Source organism: Hyposmocoma kahamanoa, unplaced genomic scaffold (genome assembly GCF_003589595.1).
Source record: "Hyposmocoma kahamanoa isolate Upper Pololo Valley unplaced genomic scaffold, ASM358959v1 65, whole genome shotgun sequence".
NCBI classification, from domain to species: Eukaryota; Metazoa; Arthropoda; class Insecta; order Lepidoptera; family Cosmopterigidae; genus Hyposmocoma; species Hyposmocoma kahamanoa.
This window is the reverse complement of record NW_020653853.1, coordinates 13046797-13071817: the sequence shown is the minus strand read 5'-3', so window position 1 is coordinate 13071817 and position 25021 is coordinate 13046797. Positions and strand designations below refer to the sequence as shown.

The 25021-nt window shown below is 37.4% G+C and overlaps 1 pseudogene; it reads right to left on the bottom strand.

The window, feature by feature from the left end:
- Positions 1 to 1489: 1489 nt before the first annotated feature.
- Positions 1490 to 8013, bottom strand: LOC113231528 (annotated as a pseudogene).
- Between the last annotated feature and the right edge of the window lie 17008 nt (positions 8014 to 25021).

The window sequence follows — 25021 nt, the reverse complement described above, 5'->3', positions numbered from 1 at the left end:
AAAAATCTAAGAACTCTATAAATAAAATTTAACTACACCTAAAACTATCTTGTTTGAGAGCAATTTTTTTATTTATCACTGCACACTTTTTATGCATTTTAATTGGCCCGTATATCCATGTTTAGTGATCGTCCCAAACATTGGCAGGCGTAGGCGTTGATAAATGATCACAAAAATACTCTTAATTAATACAGTCCAAGTACGAAACGAAAGCCGCTGTATTATCGTACACAAACCGTCAATATCTGCAAATATAAATCTTCAAAGGCACCGCCGAGACTTCTAAAGGTACTTACAATAAAATTAACCCACAAAATGTCAAGTTTGATGACAAAAACTAATTGCTCTTTTAAACTAGTCGTTTGAGTAAATTACACTGTCTATTTTGCATTCGTCAATTAATTACAAAAGATTAGATGTAGAGAAATTATACGTACAATTAATTTCAAAATGGTGCAAAATTTTGAGTTGCGTTTTCATTACATCCACTTATGAATTCAGGTATATTCAGGTATTACTTTAAAAAAGGAGGAGGTTCTTAATTCGACTGTATTTTTTTGTATGTATGTTACGCGATAACATAAAATTTGTGAAGCGATTTTTCATGATTCCTTTTTTGTTGGAAAGAGGGTACCTCAGAGTTTCAATTTGAAGAAAATTATGCCACCTGTAAGGGCGGCAAACTAGCGGATGAATCCGGGTTCGCGCACCTACCTACCCGTAATCGATTTCAAAAAACTTGGCAAATAGATGTAATTCCCTGACCTTGGTTTTTTTAGTACTCTGTACTGAGATTATTTAAATCAAGATACAGTCTATCTACAATTAATAAATCAAAGAATAGTACATTGCTTTACTAGGGCAAAAGTGGATTATTGCAAACGAGTAGACACTGTAACTTCCAGTCTCGAATTTTAGCGTCACGAGTTCGTGACACAAATGTATTGAACACACACCACGTTCAATACATTTGTGAGAATCAGCGCATTTTTTCTGTTTTTCACATTAAGAAAATATATAAGGCGCAATACATTTGTCTCTAAAATTCGGTGCAAGATAAATTATCTTTTAAATAAACTTTAAGCGTTAAAGTATGAATACGTACGCTGTTCTAAGGTTCTAGTGACTTTAAAATGAAATGTCTGTGAAATGTCTGTTTGAGTGTAAAATTCAGTATCTCGTTAAAAAATTATTAATTTGTTATTGTTTTAGTTAATTTTGAATTTTTTTAATAAGATATCGCTTTAGACACTTCGTACCAAAATTCGTGTATTTTTTACAAGTTCCGTTGTAGCAAAGGATTCAAGATATTAACGAGATGTAGGAAATTATGTGCGATTTTGGTTCGCCAGATTTCGCGGTGCAAAAGATAACTGGCAAATGAACTCGACCGAAATGAAATTGACCTGCTGAATTCTGCGCTATACCTAAGGCTTTCAATCTCGCTGCATTTCTGCGTCCCGGGAAAAAATCGACACTCAGTATCGATTCACTCGGTCTCGAAAATCCTGGGAAAACCGAGACTTTCGAGACTACTTCAAAAGTAGGTGTAGTAGTAAACCATATTTATGGGCTAGGCATTTGGGCAGTTATGACATGATATCTTAATTAACTTATTAACTAACTAAAATAATAAAATAAAAAATTATTTATGACAGTTATTTTTAGATTTTTTTAGTTGTTACCTAAGAAACAAAGGCCGTTTAAAGTTACAGACACTGATTTTATTACATCCGTTCTTCAATCTTCATTCATTATACTAGTAAAAAGCATTATTACACTATCCGATTTCAATAGCCCTGCATCAAGGGTGGGCGTGGCCCCTAACTAGGGTGCCGTTCATATTTAAATATAAGTCGCCCATTTAGGCACTTTAACTCTCTGACTCATTACACCTTTTATTAGAGTTTGGGTCGCTTGAAATCGTTTAGTGTAATAAGCATTTAAGGTCTACAGTGTTGACATAATTGAAGCCGATCATCACAAACTACGGAGTAATTAGCAATGTTATTTGATGTAACTATATACATATTCGCAATACCATGTTATAACGAACCAGTAAAATGGGTACAGCATTTCCTATAGTTGTCCTACGAGCAACACTGATTGAAACTTAATAAATCAACACAGAGAAGAAGGAGTTTTGGACCGTATCATTGTGACTTGTGATGTAAAATGGATTCTCCATGATAGTCGCAAATGATCATCGCGATGGATGAACCGGCTTAGCGATAAATCCAAAAAAGAAACTTACGCACAGAAAGTTGTTAGTAGCTGTTTGGTTGTCTAGCCACGGAGTGATCCACTATAACCTACTTAGATTGTTGACTGCTGGTTGTACCATGATAGCTCATCTAACAACCACAGCTAAACAACAGATCTTCACTGCTGCTTCTATATGATAACCACGATAAAAGCGCGTACCAACTATCAAACAAACCTTTTCATATTATAAAAATTGAAATACCACATTGCAGTACAGCTCCTTGTGAAAGAGTTCGTCCAGGGAAGTGCTGCCACAGTAGAAATTTCTGCCATTTCTGTTTACTGATCATTACTGTTTGTATGTCATCATCCTCAGCCTATCGCAGACCACTACTGGTCATAGGCCTTCACCAATGTGCACCATTTCGCCCGGTCCTCAGCTTGTCGCATCGATTTCCCGCCAGCAACCTTTCGCAGGTCGTCACTCCACCTGGCCGGAGGGCGCCCTACACTACGTTTGCCAAGTCGCGGTCTCCACTCTAGAATTCGTTTTCCCCATCGGTTATCGGTTCTTCGACAGATATGGCCAGCCCACTGCCATTTCAGCTTGCTTATTGCACGAGCTATGTAGGTGACGTTAGTTCTCGGTCGGATAACCTTATTACGAATTTTATCCTTCAGAGAAACTCCGAGCATAGCCCGTTCCATAGCTCGCTGAGCGACTTTAAATTGGCGGACTAGCGGTATCGTGAGTGTCCACGTCTCGGCTCCGTAAATCATAACAGGTAGGACGCACTGAATGAAAACCTTTGTTTTTAGACTTTGTGGTATAGGTGACGAGAAGACTCGACGTAGCTTCCCAAACGCTGCCCATACAAGCTGAATCCTCTTCCTGGCTTCCTTCTCGACATTGTTTGTACCTAACTGCAGAATCTGCTCGAGTTAAGTGTATTCGGAAACAACTTCAAGAAGGTGGCCATTTACGACTATGGGTCTCGGGTCAATGTGATCATTGGTCATGACTTTGGTCTTGTCCAAGTTCATGTTAAGACCAATAAGTCGCGAGGCGGACGCTAGGCCTCCAGGGACACCGCCATTAGGACTATGTCATCTGTAAATCGCAAGTGTGAGATGTACTCGTCGTTTATGTTAATGCCCATACTATTCCAGTCCAGCGTCTTAAACATACCCTCCAATGCGGCTGTGAATAGTTTCGGGGATATGACATGACATCCCCCTGTCTCACTCCTCTGCGTAATTGGATGGTTTTAGACTGCTGGTCCTGTACTTGGATACTCATAGTGGCGGCGTTATACAGACATCTCAGCACTTCGATGTAACGATAGTCCACTTGGCACCGCTGCAAGGATTCCAAGACAGCCCAGGTTGCGACGGAATCAGAAGCCTTCTCATAGTTCACAAAGGCTAGACACAAGGGCCAATTATACTCTTCTGACTTCTGTATAATCTGCCTCACTGTGTATGTGGTCTATGGTACTGTATCCCTGTCGAAACCCGACTTGCTCCGGAGGCTGAAACTCGTCGAGTCTTCTGGCGAGACGATCTCTAGAAACTCGTAATGACTCTAGAAAACAGCTTATATACGTGCCTCAAGAGTGAGATGGGTCTGTAGTTTTTAAGTAAATATTTGTCTCCTTTTTTGAAAAAGAGAACTACAATACTCCTGTTCCACGTTTTAGGAGTTCTCTCACATTGAATGACGGAGTTAAATAGGTTCCGTAGTTCCTTGATGACTGGAATTCCTCCGGACTTCAGAAGTTCTGAAGTAACTCCGTCTTCACCAGGGGCTTTTCCATTTTTGAGCTGTTTTAGAGCTAATACGATCTCGTCTTGCCTTATATCTGGAAGGTCGTCGGTATTGTGGCGCATCAGGGCGGCTCTGGGATCGTGGTCGTCGTGTAGGGTACGAAGAACATGTGCAGCGTATAACCGGCCATAGAAGTTTTCTATCTCGGCGAGCATCTCCGGATTCGACGTTGTGGTTCGACCATCGTGTGTTGTAAGCTTCGTCAGGTGGCTCCATCCAAGCTGCTGAGTGACCGCGCCGTATCATCTTCGCAATCTTCTTGTTGCCGTCTGAGCGCTCTAACGAAGTGGCTCGAGTGTCTTCTCGTCGTTTAGTCATTAGTCGAAGAGTCTCATCCGAGAGTTTGGACTTCGTACCTGTACGCTGCAATCAGCAAAATTTGATGCCCTCTGTCCTCAACTATTCAACCACGTTTTACAAGGCCTCGTCATCAGTGGGTTCCAATTCAACGAATCTTTGTTCGAGAAGTTTCTGAAACTTATCGGCGCCCGCCATGTTCTGGAGTGGATTAGGCCGGAGCGTGGACTGCATCAAGCGGCGTCTTTCCAGTTTGAGATCGATATTCAGAGAGCCTCGTACAAGTCGGTAATCAGATCCGGCATTAAACCTCCTGATCACGGAGACGTCTCTGAATATGTACCGTTTATCCGCCAAGATGAAGTCAATCTCATTTTTGGTCACAGCGTCGGGGCTTTGCCATGTCCACTTCCTTTGAGGCTTCTTCTTAAATAAGGAGTTCATCAATAAGAGCTCCTCCCTCTCGAGGAAGTTGATCAGCATCTGCCCCCTGTGATTCCTACTTCCATAACCATGTGGGCCTATTCGAGATTCGTTGAGACTCTGGAGTCCCATTTTAGCGTTAAAGTCCACCATAACAACGTTGAAGTGGGCCTTAGTGGTGTTGTGTAATGCTCTTGATATGTCCTCGTACATACCTTCCACTTCATCATCTAAACTTTTATATTTGTATGTACATCAGACATAAAGCCAAATACCTACAAACATACCTTGAGGATCGAGCGGTTGGAGTCCCGCCACAACGTGAATTTCAATTCGTTTGTGGTGAGAGTCCGGGCATCTGTAGACTTTCATGAAGGAAGAATTTTGGCCGACACCAGATTGCTCCACACGTCGCCGTCAAGTGCAATACGTGTAGATTAGTTAGAAATAGTATTTTATTATATTATATGTTTGTTAGTCCTTAAGGTAATCATCATATGGGTCATGTAGCCTGAAATAAATAAATAAATGAAAATAAAAATTACTGCGTTCTGGTTCTGACGGGTAAGGGTGCTGGTGAAATAACAGGCATATGGGACTTGTCAACTTACGTCTCAAGGTGACCTTTAGATCTTTGTGATTTAAAGCTCTGAGTGGCACTGCAATTGTCTTGCATAAGCGTGTGGCTTACCACCCGGCGCACGACTTATTCGTCCCATCGTTTAAATCATAAAAAAAAGATTAAAGATCTTTGCCACCCTTCATATCTGATTTAACCTTTAGCGAAAATGGTGGTATTTTCGGTTTCGGCAATTTGGATATTTATCTACAAGGAGAATAATTTAGTTACCGCCATTGACTTACAAATAAATGGACGACGGGTCTAATACAAAAACCACGGAAAAAATGTCCCAAGTCAACCTATTCGAAATTTAAATTGTAATGTCATCGCAGTATCGCGCTGTCAGTCGAACAAATGAAGACTTAAGCGGAGTTTGGCGCTCTGTATACGATTTTAGCGCCTTACAAGTGCGGACACTTTTTAGCGCGGACCCGACGTCCATATAATTGTAAGTCAATGGTTGCCGCGAAACATTTTGTGGATTCGCGTTCCTCACTACCTACATACATATATTATATATAACACAAAGAAATAAATAATCTTCCCACAAGACAGCAGAAGTAATATTGACAGTGTGGATATATTAATAGGGATAATAAATAATATTTAGTATTTTTAAAACGTTCTTTTTTTCTTTAATTTCTTGAGTGTAAAACAGCAATTTTATATTTTAATCGTATCACAATTTATAATAATTTATATTTATATATATTTGGTAATTTCCATACATGAATAAACTCCTTGCAAGTAAAATTTTAAATTAGTCTTTTACAAATTAAAAAAGAAAATACCGTTGCACTTTTGCAATCCTCTAAAGTTGCACGCGAGGGCGGAACAGTACTAACTACTGGAACAATTACATAGAAAAAAATATAAAAAATTTGCAGCCGAAAAATGTAGCGACATGGACGCATGCACTCATCATATTGTGATTTAGTTGCATAATTAAGAAATAGTAATATTTTAATTTCCCTTTCATTTCCTACAAAAGTATGTACAATTAGTGGGATTTTTTGTCAGGAGCACAATATCTTAAATGTTTCCGCTTAGCGAATCTTTATCTCCGTTTTCTCTGCAACCTAATTCTTAAACTTAATTCGTTGGGTAATTGTGCATGTGAATATCAACACGTTCTATCCGCAAACGAGGTGTCATAGTCATGTCGTATCACTTTCTTAGCTATTCCATACCCAAATAGGGTAAGACGTCATTTTACCACGTTACTTTCTCTCTGAATAGTAAATTTTCAACCTAATATCAAACGCAATAAAGGTTTTAAGTTTTATTTTAGTTATAGCTTGCAAAATAGTGGCCGAGATTTCAGATGTTTCTTCGTGAAGGTATGCAGTAGTCTTGTGGATGTTTTCAATAGATAAGGCGCATTTAGATCTAGAGATGATGCTAAGTACGAGCTGTACGAGCCCTCCGGAGATTTGCGTAAGAAGTTGATATTAGATAACGAGAACTTAGGAAAATCTGTCGTTCGCATTTCCTATTCTGCTTGAGACTATCGATAAACTTTAAAAGGACGAGCATACAATTAGCATTCAGGCTTCACCAAGAATACTAATTTCCGCTACCAAAACTTTTACAAATATGTGTTTTTTACAGTTAATAATTTGTTTTATATTTGTGGAGATACAGATAAAAAATATTTATAACTTAGATAATTATCAATTGTGGTATCAGATAACTTAAATCGTCGTACGTAACGATGGATCGATCTGATTTTTAGCTTAAGTGTTTTTGAGCGTTATAATTTGAGAGCGGCGAGGCTTTCACTCAAGGGGACCAATTAATTTTTGACCAGGGCATTAAGCGCTCGATAAATTTCTTGAAAAAACGCGACGACTCGATAAAGGAACGAGTTCTTAACCTCTACTGTAGATTAAAGAGCTTTTATTTATCTTGGACAATTTGTTATTGCCACTCTTCTGGCCTTCCGGTAGCCATGTAATTGAATCTTCTGGTTTTGGAAGATTTATAGACGCCATTTGATTCAGCTACCGTCCTTTGATTAGCCGTGGCGTTAGCGTTGGCGGCAGCATGCGCGGACGCACTGCATCCGTTTGTTTTATACAGCACTCTCATTAATTTATCACTGTCGTCAGTTTTGATCGATTTATTATATTACACTCATTAGATAACAGCATCTTGAGTGTTTTTCTTATTTGAATATATCTGTTACTGTTTCCGAATTTAAATGAAAGAGTGGTTCTCTAACTTGTGTTTATTATATACTTTTGTCTAGGATGATGCATTTCACAATTTCAATCAGACATGTTAGATAAACACCAGTTTGAAAGCTTCATTGTAAGAAAACGATAAAGGTTACATAGAAATTAGAATATTGGTAGAACTCCTTGTGAAAGAGTTCATCGGGGTAGTACTGCCACCTTACCTATTTCTGCTGCCAGGCAGTAATGTCAGCATTACTGTGTCCCGGTTTTGAAGGGCAAGGGTGCTGGTGAAATTACAGGCACATGGGACTTGTCAACTTGTCTCAGGTTGACGGGCGCAGTGGCAGTGCCCCTCAGATCGATGCAATTAAAGCTCTGAGTGGTACTGCAACTGTTATGGATAGGCGTGTAGCATACCATTAGGCGCACTTACCTTGCGCGTTAGCCTGAAGTTTCATGAATGACAGATTGAATGATGCAATCACGCACTTTTTAAAATCCACGTGGAAATTGTAACGTACTGATACTTGAGATGTCACTTGCAAAAAATATACGTGATTAGTATCATAGTGTGTACGTAAGGTTCAACAAGCACGATGATATCACGTATGTACTTACCATCGAGTATATAACCAGAAGTAGAGACGAAATAAGGGCCATTGATCCCTGGCAGCTCATCAGGGAAATGGGTCTTATATCACTTTTAAATATCAACTCTCGTTTGCGCTGAAATCACAGATTAAAAAACTGAAATAGTACAGCGCCAACAGGTGACCTGTGTGTACGTTTCCGTATATTCCAAAAATATTCCGTATTTATTGTAATAAAGATAATATCTCTAACTATGGCGGACTGTTCCAGTCGGTGGTGTGGAAAAACAGCAAAACATCTCATTACAGAACAAACGGAATCACATTTCATCGATAATTAAATATTAAATATGTAATTTTCCAATTTTCGTCCATTATAGCAAAGCTAAAGTTAATTGGTTGATTTGAAGTGAGACAGTTGACGACACCCGTCAATTATTTCGAATTCGGGCTGGCCAATCGGAGCGCAGTCATCACCGTCATGATATGGCAGAATAGTTCTCAAACAAAATTGACGTTTCGTCTCTATTTCTGGTTATATACTCGACGTTACTTACGGATAAACGTCGGCCATACTCTGAACTAGCCTTCACGAGTACTTACTTGCTTAAGAGGGGTGCACGAAAGAAGCCCTGCCGCACGACGTAACGTTCTTGCTTGTCCTGTACGTTTGGCGTACCCTGGGCAACAATAGGCGAGTACCTCACGTCGTCGATTGGCAAATCCTTTCACCACGGTGGCAAGCATTAATATTGTACGCCATTGATACGAGAAGAACTTACTTGAGTACTTTGTAATTAATTACGTTTAATTAGTCTCGTAATTACATACATGTAAGTAATTAAACATAATTAATTAACACTTTGATTTGCCGATAGTATCTTGCGTATGGATACCGTACGTATCTTAAAACCCGATTAACCCCGCACTGACGTCAGTTTCAATGGTTGTTTGGACACAATTGAACTAGTAATTATTGTACTTGTTGGGTGATAATAAATGATACTATGTCATTATTATATTATATAAAGCTACTGATTTAGGAGGTAACCTACCACAAACACGAATTTGTTTGGTAGAAATATCTTATAGCAGAAGTATCGTTTGTCGGATAAACTATTATTAAAATATTTTTTTTTGATACGTATATATTTTATTTTGGCATAAGATTATTTGCTCTTCGTGATTATCTTACTGTCTGTTTTCCATATATTGTTGATTGCTGAATATTCGTTTCGACAAAATTATTATTCTTAGATAAAGATAGATAGACAACAAATGAATTCAAAAGCAGAACCCTGGGGATAAATCTAGGTGCCTTTAGTGGGTTAGGTTAGTATATGAAAAAGCAGAAATGAATTTGTTTGCTTTTCCGAACATATTTTTAATAATAACCGGACTTTTTAAGTAGCAACTTCAAATTCATTTAAAGTCAATAAGCTTCATTTATCGTTTATTTGTGCCTATCACACTAAATTAAATACGAGGTAAAACAAAACATAAACAAGAATATATTATAAATATAGGTTTTTGTATAACAAAAATATCGAAGTCGGTACATTAGCTAAACAGAATATTGGGGAAATGAGAATCGGGAAACGAATACTTATTAGTGTGTTAAAATAGAGAAACACTAAAAATGGTATAATTTAAAAAATCGAACGTGTTTTCGGACAAATGATTCAAAATCTGTGCATTAAAAGTCGAAATGTTTTCGGGGAAACAAAATTCAGTAAATCATATTACTAGCTTGTGATAGGTATCCGATTTAGGAAGCTAGTTCCTTGTATTGTAGTTTGAAAAATCTGGATTGCATCACTTGGGCACAGTCTTAAATAGTTCTTGTATTGCACTATGGATTTATTACGTTCATTATGCGGGTTTGTTAAATGACACTTAGTTGTCTTGGTAAGGCCTAAGTCCGACACAGTGACCCGCGTTGATAAGATCGGAAGGACGAGATCGCGTGAGATACACTCGGGCACGTCTTAGCGGCACGATCCTGCGTCTGCTGCGCCGTTATGTTAATTTATTTAATCTTTCCACTGTTCGCGCTCTTGTTGTCCGGATGACTTTACAGTCCGCTATGGTTTGAATTGTCTGAGATTTAAGGATTTGTAATAGATGGCGACATCCCGTGTATTTTTTGACCCAGTGTTGACGACGTGCATTAAAGAAACCTATCAATACTTATGATACATTATAATAGCATCAAAAAAGTTTTTGTACATTAAGTACAGCCTGTAGAAGCTGGGGTTATAAAGTTGATATCTCCATGCAGGACTGTGTTAGGGCACCTCAGTCACGTTGGGTTAGATTTATTCACTCTTATATTCTCTTAGACGCATATATGAAGTTACAAAATACATGTAGTTGACGAGTTTGTAAATTTTATCATGTTCAAATTGATGTGAAATATATTATGTGTATTTGATTGCGTACATAAAAATGTCAGTGTCTCGTGTGTGGTGTTTGTTTGGTGCGCCTGTGATGCACTCCATGGGCTCCACATAGTACCAGCGCCGTGGCCGTTCTCAGCCGCGGCATAAGCTAAGTGGTGCCCATTCAATATCTGCATTTTAGTTTCAATTTATTTTTTATTTTGTAAGTACAATTTAAAATGAATGGTACTGAATAAGATTTTCTTTGTTTCTTTCTATATTTAAGTAAATATCGCACTTGAAACCAAATACTGAAATTGTATCTTGAAAATTTATAAACGAGATACTGCGAATAATGTGATTGTTTTTATTCATGTACATAATATTTAGTTGTCCATTTATAAACGAGAACATAAATTTATTGGTTTATTCAGTAATTTTATGAACTTTCAAATAGTGTGTTTTCAAGTGCGATATTTGTTACTAATTATTGACGCGGTCCTATATTTTGTAACTAGGTAAACAAGGTGCTGACAGATTTAACGTTTTACTGCTTGTTTACATAAAAGATTTTATAGATAATAAAACCACTGTTGATTAAAGTTAATTACATCGTGAGTACATTGAATAAATTCTTCAGGTTTATCTACATCTAGGTGTTTGCAATAACAAATTCTACTGGTATATTCCATCTATCAAACTAAAGTTCATTTACATTTATAGATAAAATTCGACGGCAAACGAATGATCATTGAATATCTGTTGTAATTAATATAAACGATACTCGTAACCAATAATTTTCAATTACACGATACGAAACTCGTTACTAAGTTGCAAAAGGACTTCGTGCCTCAGTTTTTCGTGTCTGAAACTAATCGAACGCAATGCCGTAATAAAAAAGTTGCCAAACAGTTATCATTGAAAGAATCGACACTTTGTTGCGTGACGTGACTTGGTACTCGTAACTCGTGGATGGCGTTTTTAATCAGAGAATTCAACAACACACTATTATATACTATTGCATAAACATCTCCATAATCTCGAGTTATTAGTCCAATATCGATTTCTGTTCCTTGACTTCTCTAAAACACACTTTGCAAAGAGATAAAGTGAAATTGTATACCAGCAAAAGTATGCTATTTTCACAAGTAAATATCAGTTTTCTAGAAACCATTGCGTATCCGATATTGATCAGTAGCTCCTCGTTATTCTTCGCTTAAGAACACCAATTTTCTCGTATAGTAGACGTCTCGAGAAATTAATTGAAAAATTTATAATAGCAATTATCCGTTCGGCACACCTCTTTTCTTGGTGTTTGTGTAATTTTTGTAAAATTATCATCTACCCGACTATGGTGCGGTCGTTATTTACATAATTTACTTTGTAAAGTGTATAACATAAAATCGATGAGTGTTAAATTGTTATTAAATTGAATTCGGGGAGCGCAAATAAGCAATGGAGGCGCGAAAATTGCTTGAGATGCCGTTTAAAGTATCGTTAAGACATGTTGTGGAGAAATATTGTAATCGGTGATTTGACGGCCGATTGGAGCGAGTGAAGTTTACGAGCTGTGGAAAGTCCGATACAACAGTAACGAGGTTACCTGGAATTGTTTGGGGTGATTTTTGGTAGAGCCAGTCTTGACGCCTGTCGGCACGCTATGTTGTTAAAATTTTAATTCGCTTCGAGAATTTGTTTTATATAATAAAATAAAGAATAAAGATTTATGATACAGCTTAAAAATATTTGACAAAAGGCGTACTTACATCGTAAATATAAATATACTCGTACGTTATACTTAATGGTATAGCCAGGAATTTATAACTGATTAAAGTACACCTACTTTGGGATAGCCTTAGTTATTATTAAGTACTCCCGTTATCTGCTTTGTGCTGGCTACCTCAAATTAGTATATGGTGTGGAGCAGAGAGCAGATTCTGAGTCCATGTAAAAGGACGTCAACGTAGTGTTCCAGTGCAGTGTGGATAACAAGCTCCTTTTCCATTTTCAATTATCTGCACTTTCAACTGTGCTCGTGCTCCGTTACATGTGCAATATGTGCTTTGGAAGGAGCCAATTAAGCGTGTCTTTTCTATAAAGGATCTTGGTGTAGTCTGTGACTCGCGCCTCAGTTTGCATGTCCATGTGGTGACCCTTGGTGCCGACTGCTTTAACTGAAGACTGGGTTTTGTAATCCGCAACGTCAGAAACTTTCCTGATTCTGGTGCTATACGAATTGTCCACCAAGATTAAGGCTTCACTTGTGTGGCACCCGCATAGCTACGTATTCATTATTAATAGAAAAGGTCCAAAAAGTTTCCGTAGATTTTTATACAAAAAAATGTAGCCACTCGTTTCTGTACCCGATGACGTATTTACTGGGGACTGTGCAATATAATTCTCTTGAAGTGAGACGGAATAGCAACTTGCTCGTCTCTGTTCTATTGTCCTGAACTTGTGGGACAACTTATAATATTATTTGTTCCATACGTCCCTAAAATAGTTCTCAGAGTGCGACATCGTGAATTATTCGCAATGACTTCGGTGCATACAGTATCGCATAGGAACTCGCCGCTACTCCGTGCCCTCACAATGCTCAACGAATTCTTGGCATCAGCACTGGACTGTGATTTGCTTGCGTGGCGATGGGCGTATTTTTTCTTTTTTTATTATTAAAATTATTGTTTTCATAATAGATTAGTTTTCACGGTGCATTAGTTCTGACGTGTAAATATATTTATGGTAAATAAATAAATTCTATGCTAAGTAATTGGGAGTAGTTTCTATACTGGAGTAAACCCTCCAACAAGATGGTACAGGTCAAATCTTGGGTCCCCCTCGAATGGGTTCCCACCTTGTCGTGGCGGGGGGGCTCTAGTAGCTGTGGTCGATTTCATCCCACGGTGAAGCTAAGAGGAACTCACAGACCGGCCGATGGAGCTAGCCTGGCCCGAGGAGGAGGGCGTACCGCGCGCGGGCTCGTCTTTTGATCTAGGCCGAGCGGGTAGGCGCGGACGCATGCGGAGAGGAGGGTCGCGGGGAAGAGACGTGTCGGTGTGTCGTTGCCGCTCGTCCTGTCTTCCGCGGCCGAATTTGGGCGATTGGCATCGTGCGGTGGGCGCTCCAAAGGACTCTTTACGGAAAGTCCACGTGGATGCGCGTAGGGTGTTGCGGCGGAGCCTACTAACAGATCCGCCGCGGGGGCTGGGGGAGCACCCTCTGAACCTCACAGTTGAGGGGATGTTATCCTGGCCCCATGGCCCTTGGTTAGCGGACTCGGGGGAGTTCGCTGCCCAGCATGGAGAGGCCCAAGATGGAAGGCTCGTCTGGTGTTCGGCGAGCCTTAGATTTGGAGTCGGGGGACCGTTGTGTCTTCCTTCTCGGGGAGGGGCAGCGCTGGACGCGGCCAACCACTTGTGGATAGCGTGTCTGCAGCTAAGAGGAGGAACACCCCGGGGGTTTAGTGCAGCGGGTTGCTCCCCTTCAGGGTTCAGCCCAGTTTCACATAATCCCGGCTCTGCCCCCGCAGGGCCCATAAGGTCCCAGTTAAGCTGTTTTCAGCGAGACTCTACCTTTTTGGTGAAACTAGTTATATAGTTCAGTGCAGGTGCTGTATGTGGCGTCTCGACCAATAACGCCACTGAGCATTAAATAATTATATACATACATATAACTTAAACTTAAAGTTATAATCGACGACCTCAGTCCTCCAACAGTTTGAACGGTTGGCGCTGGATAATGATGTCCCGGGTTTAATTCCTGGTAGGCCTGGTAAAGGAATTCCCTGGTTTGAGATCAAACAATTGGCGTGACTGTCTAGCGATATTATATTAATTAAAATGGATGAACAGTATACTTAAGAATAAAATATAGGAAAAAAGCTATGTATAAATTGACTGGACCTATGAAACTACATCCAATTACGGCCTCTTTATATTGAAAGTAACCGAAACTTACATTTCCTTTTGAAAGTGTAAGACGACTGAGTTTCCCAATGGGGGAGGTGAGATGTTCTAACACTAAGAATCAACAATATATAGCTAGATTCAGCAAATTCTTTGTAGTACCTATATAATCGTAGGCATTTGCTCTTGTTACACGTGGTACATAGTATGGATGTATGAATATAATAATTATAATAACGCGCTCACACTCCTGGCCCCGCACTAGGAAATCCCTGTATCGCAGGTGCCATGGACACACACATAGCCAACCATAAATTACACCCAAACTCACGAGAGAAATAAATGTGGGCCATACAAATACCAAATACGGCACAGGAATCGAATCCGGGACCTCTGCGTGGTAGTCCGGCAATTGGTGTGTTAAGTACTGTAGAGATCGCATTTCAGTTTTTACCTACGTCGTAGCTGGTCGTAATTGCACTCTCTGCTATAGATTACAAATGACGTTTTTTGATACAATCGCTAATCAAACAACAAATTATCAAGATCTATTTTAATAACCTATGATTGTATTGAGTCCCTCACGTAATGAATTTGTCGTCATGAAGGCGTCGAATTTTTTTTTGAGCTCTGAATGTCACAAACTTTCGAATTCCTTCCAAGCAGCCTGAATGTGACCCGAAGATCAATTTGTTTACATCTGGGATTTGTCCAAGGAAGTTGATCTGTCGACACTATAAAGTTGTATAATGGGAAGGATCTTAATCTCATATTCTTTCTTTTTTGCATAGAAGTGGTCTTGCGTGCACAGTAACTGTGACACCTGTAGATTTCAATCCGCTTCCTGTTTGTGGAGGTCGTATTGTAAATCGTTTAAACCAATTGTAGACAATAGTTTTTTGTAGACGAGACATTACAAAATAGGTATCGGCAATAAATACGACATGAAAACATTTTTTTCGACATTGATCCTTTATCGCAGGCGGAAGCGGTTCGAATATGATTTGATTGTTTTTAAAAAAGTACAATTAATCCGAAACTTATTGTCTGTATTGAAACCATGGCGTGCCGTCACACTGTCTCGTAATTTATTTAGTCAAATACCCTAATTACTCTATTAGATTATAAGGTGTTTATTGAAACACGTATTATCGCAGACAGGTTTATTGTTAGTTACACAAGTTGATTACTATACTTAATTTCAATCTATAAGTACCGTACATTACATTTTTCTCCTCTTTAAATGTTATCAATGTAATATAACAATTTTAGTCTATAATAACAACATAACAGTGCCCTATTCAGGGTCAAAGTTCTACACTCTAGTCGAAATGTAATCCACTTGTAACACCTGACTATTTACATGTCACAATAAATAAATATAATACAATATGTAATAATACAAAATGGACTGTGTACAACGGAAATTTACTTTGCGTTCAAACATGTTTTAATATATATTTTTTTATAACATCAAGTGACGGGATGAATAAGTTGTGCGCCTGATGGTAAGTTACACGCCTGGCCATGACAATTACAGTGCAACAGTTTAAATTGCATCGATCACTGCCACTGTGCCCGTCACCTTGAGACGTAAGTTGACAAGTCCCATGTGCCTGTAATTTCACCTGCACCCTTACCTTTTAAAACTGGAACACAGTAATGCTGACATTACTGCTTGGCGGCAGAAATAGGTAAGGTGGCACTACTACTCTGGACGAACTCTCTCACAAGGAGCTCTACTGCTACTAATAATAAATGTAATGAACATTATAATGTTTTACTACTATGATATTCATTAATCAAATGTCTCCGTGGCCGCACTGTTACCATGCTGGTCTGCCACTCACGAGGTGCGATTCCCGGACCGGACGAATGTGTTTCACAAAAATGTGTTTCTGAAATCAAGGCCCGTAGTTTAAATTAAATGGTTGATTACTTATTTATTTGTAACATGCGACCGGAATGTCATAGTGTGCATTTTTGTGCTTTGAGGCCGTGATCGAGTGTCAGCAGTAACAGGGTCAAGCGAAGTGCCAGAACCATCTTTTCGGAGTCAGTTTGTCCCATCTAACTTCCTGTTTTCCAACGCGCGATGTAGCCGAATTCAAAGAAGTAGGCGAATGTACGGGAGTCAACTCAGAGTCCTCTTCCGTATTTATTTCATTGACCTTGATTTAATTCTTTTTTATTAATATCATTGATGACAACTAGAAATTATTCTGAAATTTGTTTATCGATATCTCGACTAACATCAGCCATATCTAGGCGTACAAACTTTAATCAATAAAAACAAGTATTAAAAAGAAGATCATACATTTATAACCTAAAGATCAGCACTACGCTTCAATAGGTACTGACAAGAAACATCTTCTTATCGTATCGATGATAATAATATATACAATGCTTGCCATCATGGTGAAAGGATTTGCCAATCGGCCTAAGGTATTCGCCGATTATTTGCTCAGGACACGCTAGGCGTACTGGAATAGGATCTTACGGCGTGCGATGAGGTTCCTTTCGCACAATCCTAAAAACTGGGATTTACAAGACATTTTGTCAAAAATTACTAAACTAAAAAAAATCCGCCCTGTGGCTGTCTCAAAAACTGCCTCTCTGGATGGCAATGGACACCTGCTGAATCAACCACGACCCGAGTGGTGATCGCAGTCCCTATCTTTGAGTCTTCGACTCGAGTTGTAAAACAACTCCCGAGCTTCGGAACGCCTACCCTGCCGTTAGATATATTGATGGTTAAAATCAATGTAGTGGGGATGCTCCGGTCTCTTCTAACAGAACGATAATTGGTATGTAGCTTATATGGTTCTATTACTATTTACGCGTAACGAACTGAAAGCTTGACTGTCTGCGGTAGTCAGTTATTATTTTGAAAATACTCGCAGTGCGCGAGGATCTTCGCACAGAAGATTGGCTACATAAGTACATGTGAGCCCACGTGACTTAACCGAAATCGACTGGGAGCATACAAAGTTGTGACGTCACTTACAAGTACTGAAATCGCAAATAAATGACGTTTCATTCCTGATTTAATGCTAGTGGTTTTATTTTTCAAAGAATTTTGATTATGCCCACAAAAAACGTTTAATTTTCGATGTTTGACAAATATCAGACTTGACGTTAACACGGGAGTCAACTAAAAGCCCGGTGTATTATTCTCTATAAAATTTACACTTATTGTAACTCTCCTTTATGACTTAATTCTAGAATCCGTGTACAGAATAATTCTACTACAATTTGTTTGATTTTTTCATTACCGTTGCATAATAACTTCAGACACTCAGACACAGATTAAAGATTTCTCAAAAAGGCCAGAATAAATGATACTGTACTAAAATAGTAACGCGAATGGGGAAAACGATTTAGTTATTTATGGAACGTAGTAAGTAGTGATCCATAGTTCTAGTCATAATGGTGTTTAAAAAAAATTTACTGCAAATTTGAGGGCTATATAAACGGTGTAAGGTGAAATCAAATTGTTAATACGAATCACACATTTAGATGCGGCTCGTCGTACCTATACGGTTCATTGGGAAAGCATAAATACTTTTTTTTAATCTACGTAGTTACATGAACACTTTTTTTTATTCGTGTTTCTACAAAGTGACTGTCTGATTGTTTCTCGTCAAACAAAGAAGGGTTCGAATTACGCAATGGTATAAAATAGACTACCTTGAGTCCACCTTGAGCAATAAAAAATTGTTATAGGTGAAAATTGCAAACTAACGATGATATTGCATAAAATATTAAAACGAATAAGAACATTTATGCTTAGGTCGCAATGAGAAGCTTATTTTTTAAGATGGACTTGTGGTACTTAAAGATAAGGTTAACTCAAGTGTAATTTTGGCCTTATTTTGTGATAGAACTGTATCCGCGAATTCCATTACTCTGGTTCTCATGGTACAGGGAATACCAGGTTAGAGAAGTAATTAGTAAAAAAATGTTTGAATATCAAATGATTGAATAACAAATTCAACTGAACTATTTCTAACGATCTTTTTTACGTGTAATTCAATTTGCGTTTTATCTCGTGTGTGGTACGGTTGAAATGGAAAAGTGACTAAGAAAATGACTTAAATTTACATTAACTGCCTCCTTGGCCGAACGGTTACCATACTGGATTGCCACGCAGAGGTCTCGAGTTCTTATTCGTATAGCTCTGTTTTAGTCTTAAAAACAGGTATATACGGTTAACGTTAAGACCAGACAGTCAGGCGATGCGAGATTTTTGAGAGAAAATATATCTTCTTAGTGTCAATGCTCGCAGTGTTAACATAAGAGAACAACTATAAATCGGATTGTGTTTTTTTTTCATTCTGCTAGAGTTGTTATCCAGGTCAACAAAACAAAAAAGTACTATTTATACCCCCAAGCTGTAACATATACAGCTTGGGGGCATAAATAGTACTTTTTTGGACGAACTCGTTCACAAGAATCTTTACCAATACTTTTCCATACGAGTTCTACTGTTACTAAACTTTAACGTATCTATTTCTGAGGCATTAGTTGACAAGTGCCATTTGTCTGTAATTTCACCAGCACCCTTACTCTTCAAATCTGGAATAGGGTAATGCTCATATGACCGCTTGGCGGCGGAAATAGTTTAGGTGACAGTACTTCGCTGGACGAACACTATAACAAGGGGTTTTACGGATACTTTTCACTACTTCTATGGTTACTAAATTTTTAACGTATCTTAAATATACAGTCACAGGTAACCAGTGTGATACAGATGGGATACTACATGAAAACTGAACACTGACACATGACTATTTTCAACAGGCTGTGTTAATTATACTCTTAGATTACACTCCCTTGAAAATTAAATGTGGCGTCGTTTTCATTGAATTGCATATTGCAATTTGAAAAAGTATCATGGAGTTAAAGACTTCCACATTATTCACTTGACGATTGTCAGATTTACATATTTCGTAGCACGCTATGATACTTACTCTTATCCTATATTATCTTCCATACTTTTTTTCTTGCCCGTTTTTTCACTTTCTAAAACATACCTATATAGGACCTTCTAAAACATACCTATATAGGACCTATATACACATATATATTGTGGCCATGTGTACCAGCTTGTAATCCATTGGACAGTCTCAGAGATTTAAATTGCACGGCGATGACTATGCAACTTTAATGAATTTCTTTTCGCAATAAAGACTTCGATTTATTTAAAGTTAATTAAAATTTTATAATGTCTATCAATTTAATATATAATTTACTGTTGTATATTTTACGCCGTCGTAAAGTAAATAGAAATTACTTTAATTGAAATTTATTACAGTTGTGTAGTGGTCTCTTCACGCGCTATAAAATCGAGCCGCTTAGATGTATATTTTATACTAAGAATTTTACATGACCTAGAATTAATACTGAATTGTTCGTATCTATTTATTTTAAAATCATGTAGGTGTTACGTAATCTCTTGTTAATAAAATAATTTTTATTTTGTCATTTCTTCCATCTTAATACAAATGTTGCATTGATATTTCTAGTTAAAGATCAGCACTGGGCTTCGTCAATAGGTTTAAAAAAACTGGGATTTGCAAGAGATTTTTTTACCTACAAAAATAATCTAACCTAAAAAAAATCGTGCCCGGCTCAAAAGTTCCCATTACACTGGCAGCATTGCCTCACTGAACGGCCATGGACACTTGACCCAACCAACCACGACCCAGAGCGTTGATCGCAGCCCCTGTCTCTGAATCGGCGACCCAACTCTTTAAACAAGTCCCGAGCTTCCGAAACAATATGATAAATTCAAATGTTAAATTGCAAGGCTCCAACAGGGTTCATGTACTGTCACTGTGTTAGTTATTCAGATCAATTTTACAGAAATTGTATATGCTGCAATAATGAATTCACGGAAGTAAAATTTATTTGGTCTGTGAATGAATTCATAAATAAATATTACGTACAGTCGGTTGGCCCATGTTAAAGCGGCGCTTTTAACTCGATGACATAAACTTATTTAATATTCGCGTATCTTATTTATTATCGCGATATATCTTTGCTAATTAAGATAACGTTATCCATCTTTAATTTATCCATCGTGTGATGAAAGTTGTCACTTTATGTTTCTTAATATTTACGTTATTCTGCAGAATACCTAAAAACATACAACGATTTTGTATTGAACTTTTATAAAGACTAGTACTGCCAAAGAGAACGCATATGCAATATTAAAAATGTTTACGAAATGAAACTATTTTTAGAATCTAAGACACGTATATTTTGTTATAATGATTAATACAAAGTTCGAACACTCAGAAAAAAAATCCTTCGATCCGGCCGGATTCGCATACCGTGCTAAAACAATCTAGTAGAGTAATTTCATATAAAAATTAATTGAATATCAATTCAATGAAAATGTCAAACACGTACATATATTTGTTTTTTCAAACAAACCAACGTTGTTAGACGTGACTACAGGACCTGTAAATGGTCTGAAACATTGATTTGTGTGAAAAACAAATGTATGCGATTTAGATTCGAAAAATAGTTTCATTTTCTTTGTGTTAGGGCGCGTTCCCATTATGTCGTAACGTTTTATTTATCATTGGACGACTGTCGCGTCTAGCCTGTTCCCATATCACGACTATCTGTGGAGACTGCGTCATGGACGTTTATTTTATCGTAGAACGATTGTCGTGTCTAGCTGTTCCCACTAGATCGTGACGACAATTTATCGGTTCACGGCAGCCGCCTTGTTGTTTGCACGACACAATCGTTTGAAGTTGCGATTATCTGTCGTCACATTTTTATCGTGACGTTTTATTTATCGTCTGACGACACGACAGTCTATCGTCGTAATCTCAAAACAGTCGTGAACGACAGCTAATCGTGTTTTTCTATGTGTGAACAACTTCATTTAAGTATAGAAGGTACGACACTTTAAACTGCACGACTATCTGTCGTCACGACATAATGGGAACGCGTCGTAACAAGCACGAAAATCCAAGAACTCGATATTTAGAATTACAAATGTCTCGGTCAGGTTTCGATTTTGGTTACCATTTTCCATCTGATGGACCGACTCTTTGCCTTTGTTTTTAATAATGATTTATTTATTTAAGTCTTACAGAAAAACTTATAGATCAATGAGCTGCTGGTAAAATTTACAAAACGTGGCTTTTTAATAATATTAATATTATATCACGAACATTGAAAATATAATAGTACAGATTATGTAAATAAGTGGTAAGTATGTGGTGGTGGATACACGATGTCAATCATTTGTTTCACTTTAGCATGTTATGAAATTTAGTTCATAAATTATAAGTTTTGTCTAGTATTATATTGTTGTGTTTTGTAAATAGGGATCTATAATAACGTACACACTCAACGTAACCCTGTGTCGCGGGTGCCATGGACACACACATAGACAACCACATATTACACCCAAACTCACGAGAGGAATAAATGTAGGCCATACAAATGTTTCTCCCGGCCCGGGAATCGAACCTGGGACCTCTGCGTGGCAGTACGGCTTGGTCACAGTTCGGCCACGGAGGCAGTTATCTACTATACAATAAAAGTTTATATCTTATAAAAATATGGACGGCAAAACGGATTTTATCAATTTTGAAACAAGACAAACGTAGTAGATAGTGGTAGAGTTTATATAGCAGTAATGTACAAGGTGCTGGTGAAATTACAGGCTCGTAGTACTTGTTAAGTTAATAAAAAATAAAAAAGCTTATGAAATGAAACAATTTTTTCGGATTGAAATTGCGTATATTTGTTTTTTCAAATCAACGTTTCGGGCCCTTTACTGGTCCCATGGTCACGATTGACTGAGAAAAAACTTATGTCTCAGTGTGATGGGCAGAGTGGCGGTGCTTCTCAGATCTTTGCGTTTAAAAGGTCTGAGTGGCACTGCAACTGTTATGGATAGGCACACTACTTGTTTGTCACGTCATTTGGTATCATAGAAAAACGTCGTAATCAACAAAAAGTATATTGTCAATATAGTTTTTTATTGACACCAAGGAATAATATTTTTTACTAATTTTAAAAATATTATACAGTTTTCCAAATGAGAGACATTTTATATACCTCACTTTACAAACACATTTAATTATACAAGTAAATGAAACTTATTAAGTACTCGAAGAACGTAGATACCGTTATTAATGGAAAATAAATATTAACATTCCAACTCAAGAGCATTAAAGTTAGCTAGTCTTCCGTATTGCTATCTATTAAATTATAATAAATTGTAGTAATAAAATTCAAAAGTGCCCTTATTGTTACTCCTTTTGTGGAACTTTTCATTTCGTTATTTTATGTACATATCTAAACAATTACATTGCGCCACACTCGTTTCGAACGGTCGTTAATACACACGCCATATATTTTATACAATTATACCTAAAAAATCTGATTTACCTAAGCCTATGTTGGCAACATCAAAATGGCGCCTTTATCTAGCATCATAAAACCCTGTAGATTGTAGGCTGGTATTATTACAACATAAATTCTGTCGTTTTGTTTAAGCACGCGATCCTTGCACATAATATAATTTATATTGATTTGCAAGTGTTTGTTCAATTTCTCATCTTGGTATATTTCTCATCTAGCTACCATTACTAGCAGCAATAGAAATTACTATGTATATTTGAAAAGCTGGTTTGTAATTTGGCTAAAAATACAATGAATTACAGTGTACTATGTAAAAAATCGAAAGAAGTAGATGCATTGCAGTCTTTTTTCGCCAGGAGCATCACAGGAACATCAAATGTTTTCTACTCCCTATTCAACAGCCAAATTCAGAGTTCGTTATTCAGGCTTTAATAAGATAGGACTTTTTGAGATATGATCGATTATATTTTATTTTGCATCGTTCAATTATATTATTATACAATGAGACAGTGATTATAGCTGCTGATTATTAATTATCTAATCTTTACTATTTAATTTATTTACACTTTTAACATAACCTTTATAGTGAAATGACTATGTGACTAATATCGAGTTCTTAGGTTTTCGCGGTTGTTACACATAGGAAATGAAACTATTTTTCCGGATTTAAATCGCGTATGTTTGTTTTTTCAAACAAACCAATGTTTCGGGCCCTTTACAGGTCCCATGGTCACGGTTGACTGAGGTGGTACAGTTGCATTAATATTAGACATAACTGGTTGATAACTGTCAATCTAGTAAGTATTTCACAAAATTTAAATGGATATCAAGGTAGTAAAATATACACACATATTATTTATATATACACAATATTTTTTGTACATATATTTTATTTAATATAAATTAAAATAAAACTTTCAATTAATTGTTCTCAATTAGTAGTAATCTTGCCTCAACATATTCGCACACTGTACATACTATACACCCCAAATATACAATTCTTATGCACCAAATCAGTAACACACGCACCTCATGAACTCTCACTCATTCATTCATTCTTACGCTTTACACATCGTGAGTTTATTTAGTGTTAAGTTTTAGTGGGTCTAAATACTTAATTTAGTCTACTGATACTCTTTATTAAAATTTAGAAATATTTACGTGTTTCTACAAATTTTTATCCTGTGTTACAACTTCAGTGCCACAACCACATTGCTCATCTGCAGAGTGGAAGCCTGGTGACTCGTAATACAAGTTTTTCTATACCTATCTCGGGCACCAGTCTCTCACAAAACAGTTTTGATCAGTATTTGTTCTGTATTAAACATTAAGGCCCCTACTCCTAAGCCTGTTTTGTGATTGAGAAATAAAACACCACCATTTCAATTCGTTTCATTTCATTTATATAGTCTTTTTAACAGTTTTATATTGAAATTCTAAATTTAAACGTACTTGTTTTTGGCGCCTTTTTCTTTCTTTTGTTTCTGTATAGTGTTACTCAAATAACCTGTAAGGACATTTCCTTTGGTTTTACTCACACTCCAATAGCACCCGAACCCCATCATTCATACAGTCCGCTACAACGGTATTCGATAAAATCAATATTACTGAAAATATTTTTGTTTACATGTTTTGTATGTGGGCACATTAAGTATATATAATAAGCATCTATGTAGAAGCATAGTCATTATGCAATGTGTACTGAAGCTGGTTGACATCCGAGTTAAAAGGATAAAAGTTGTTTTTGCAAATTGAAGAAAAGTATGTAATACATATTGCGCTGTTGTGAATTTACACGTTTGATTAAAATTTACTATACCGTAATAACATATTTTAATTATTCCATTCTTTACGATGGTTGACATTCTCGGCTACCAATATTACCTTGCGCAGCTGGACGCCGGCTAACACAAATTTAATCTGTTTCATTAACATATTAATAATTTCTCCACAAACGAGGATTCTTTTCCAGTTAAATTAAATTAAAAAGCAAAGATTATTTACTTTTGATTCCTTCTGTTTTTGGACGGAAAGTGGGCCACATCATAAAGAATCAAAGTGTTTTTTTTTGTTAAAATGCCTTCGTAGCAGTAGAGCTCCTTGTGAATTGTGAGTTCGTCCAGGGAAGTACTGCCACCTTACCCATTTCTGCCGCCAAGCAGTATGTGAGCTTTACTGCGTTCATGTTTTGAA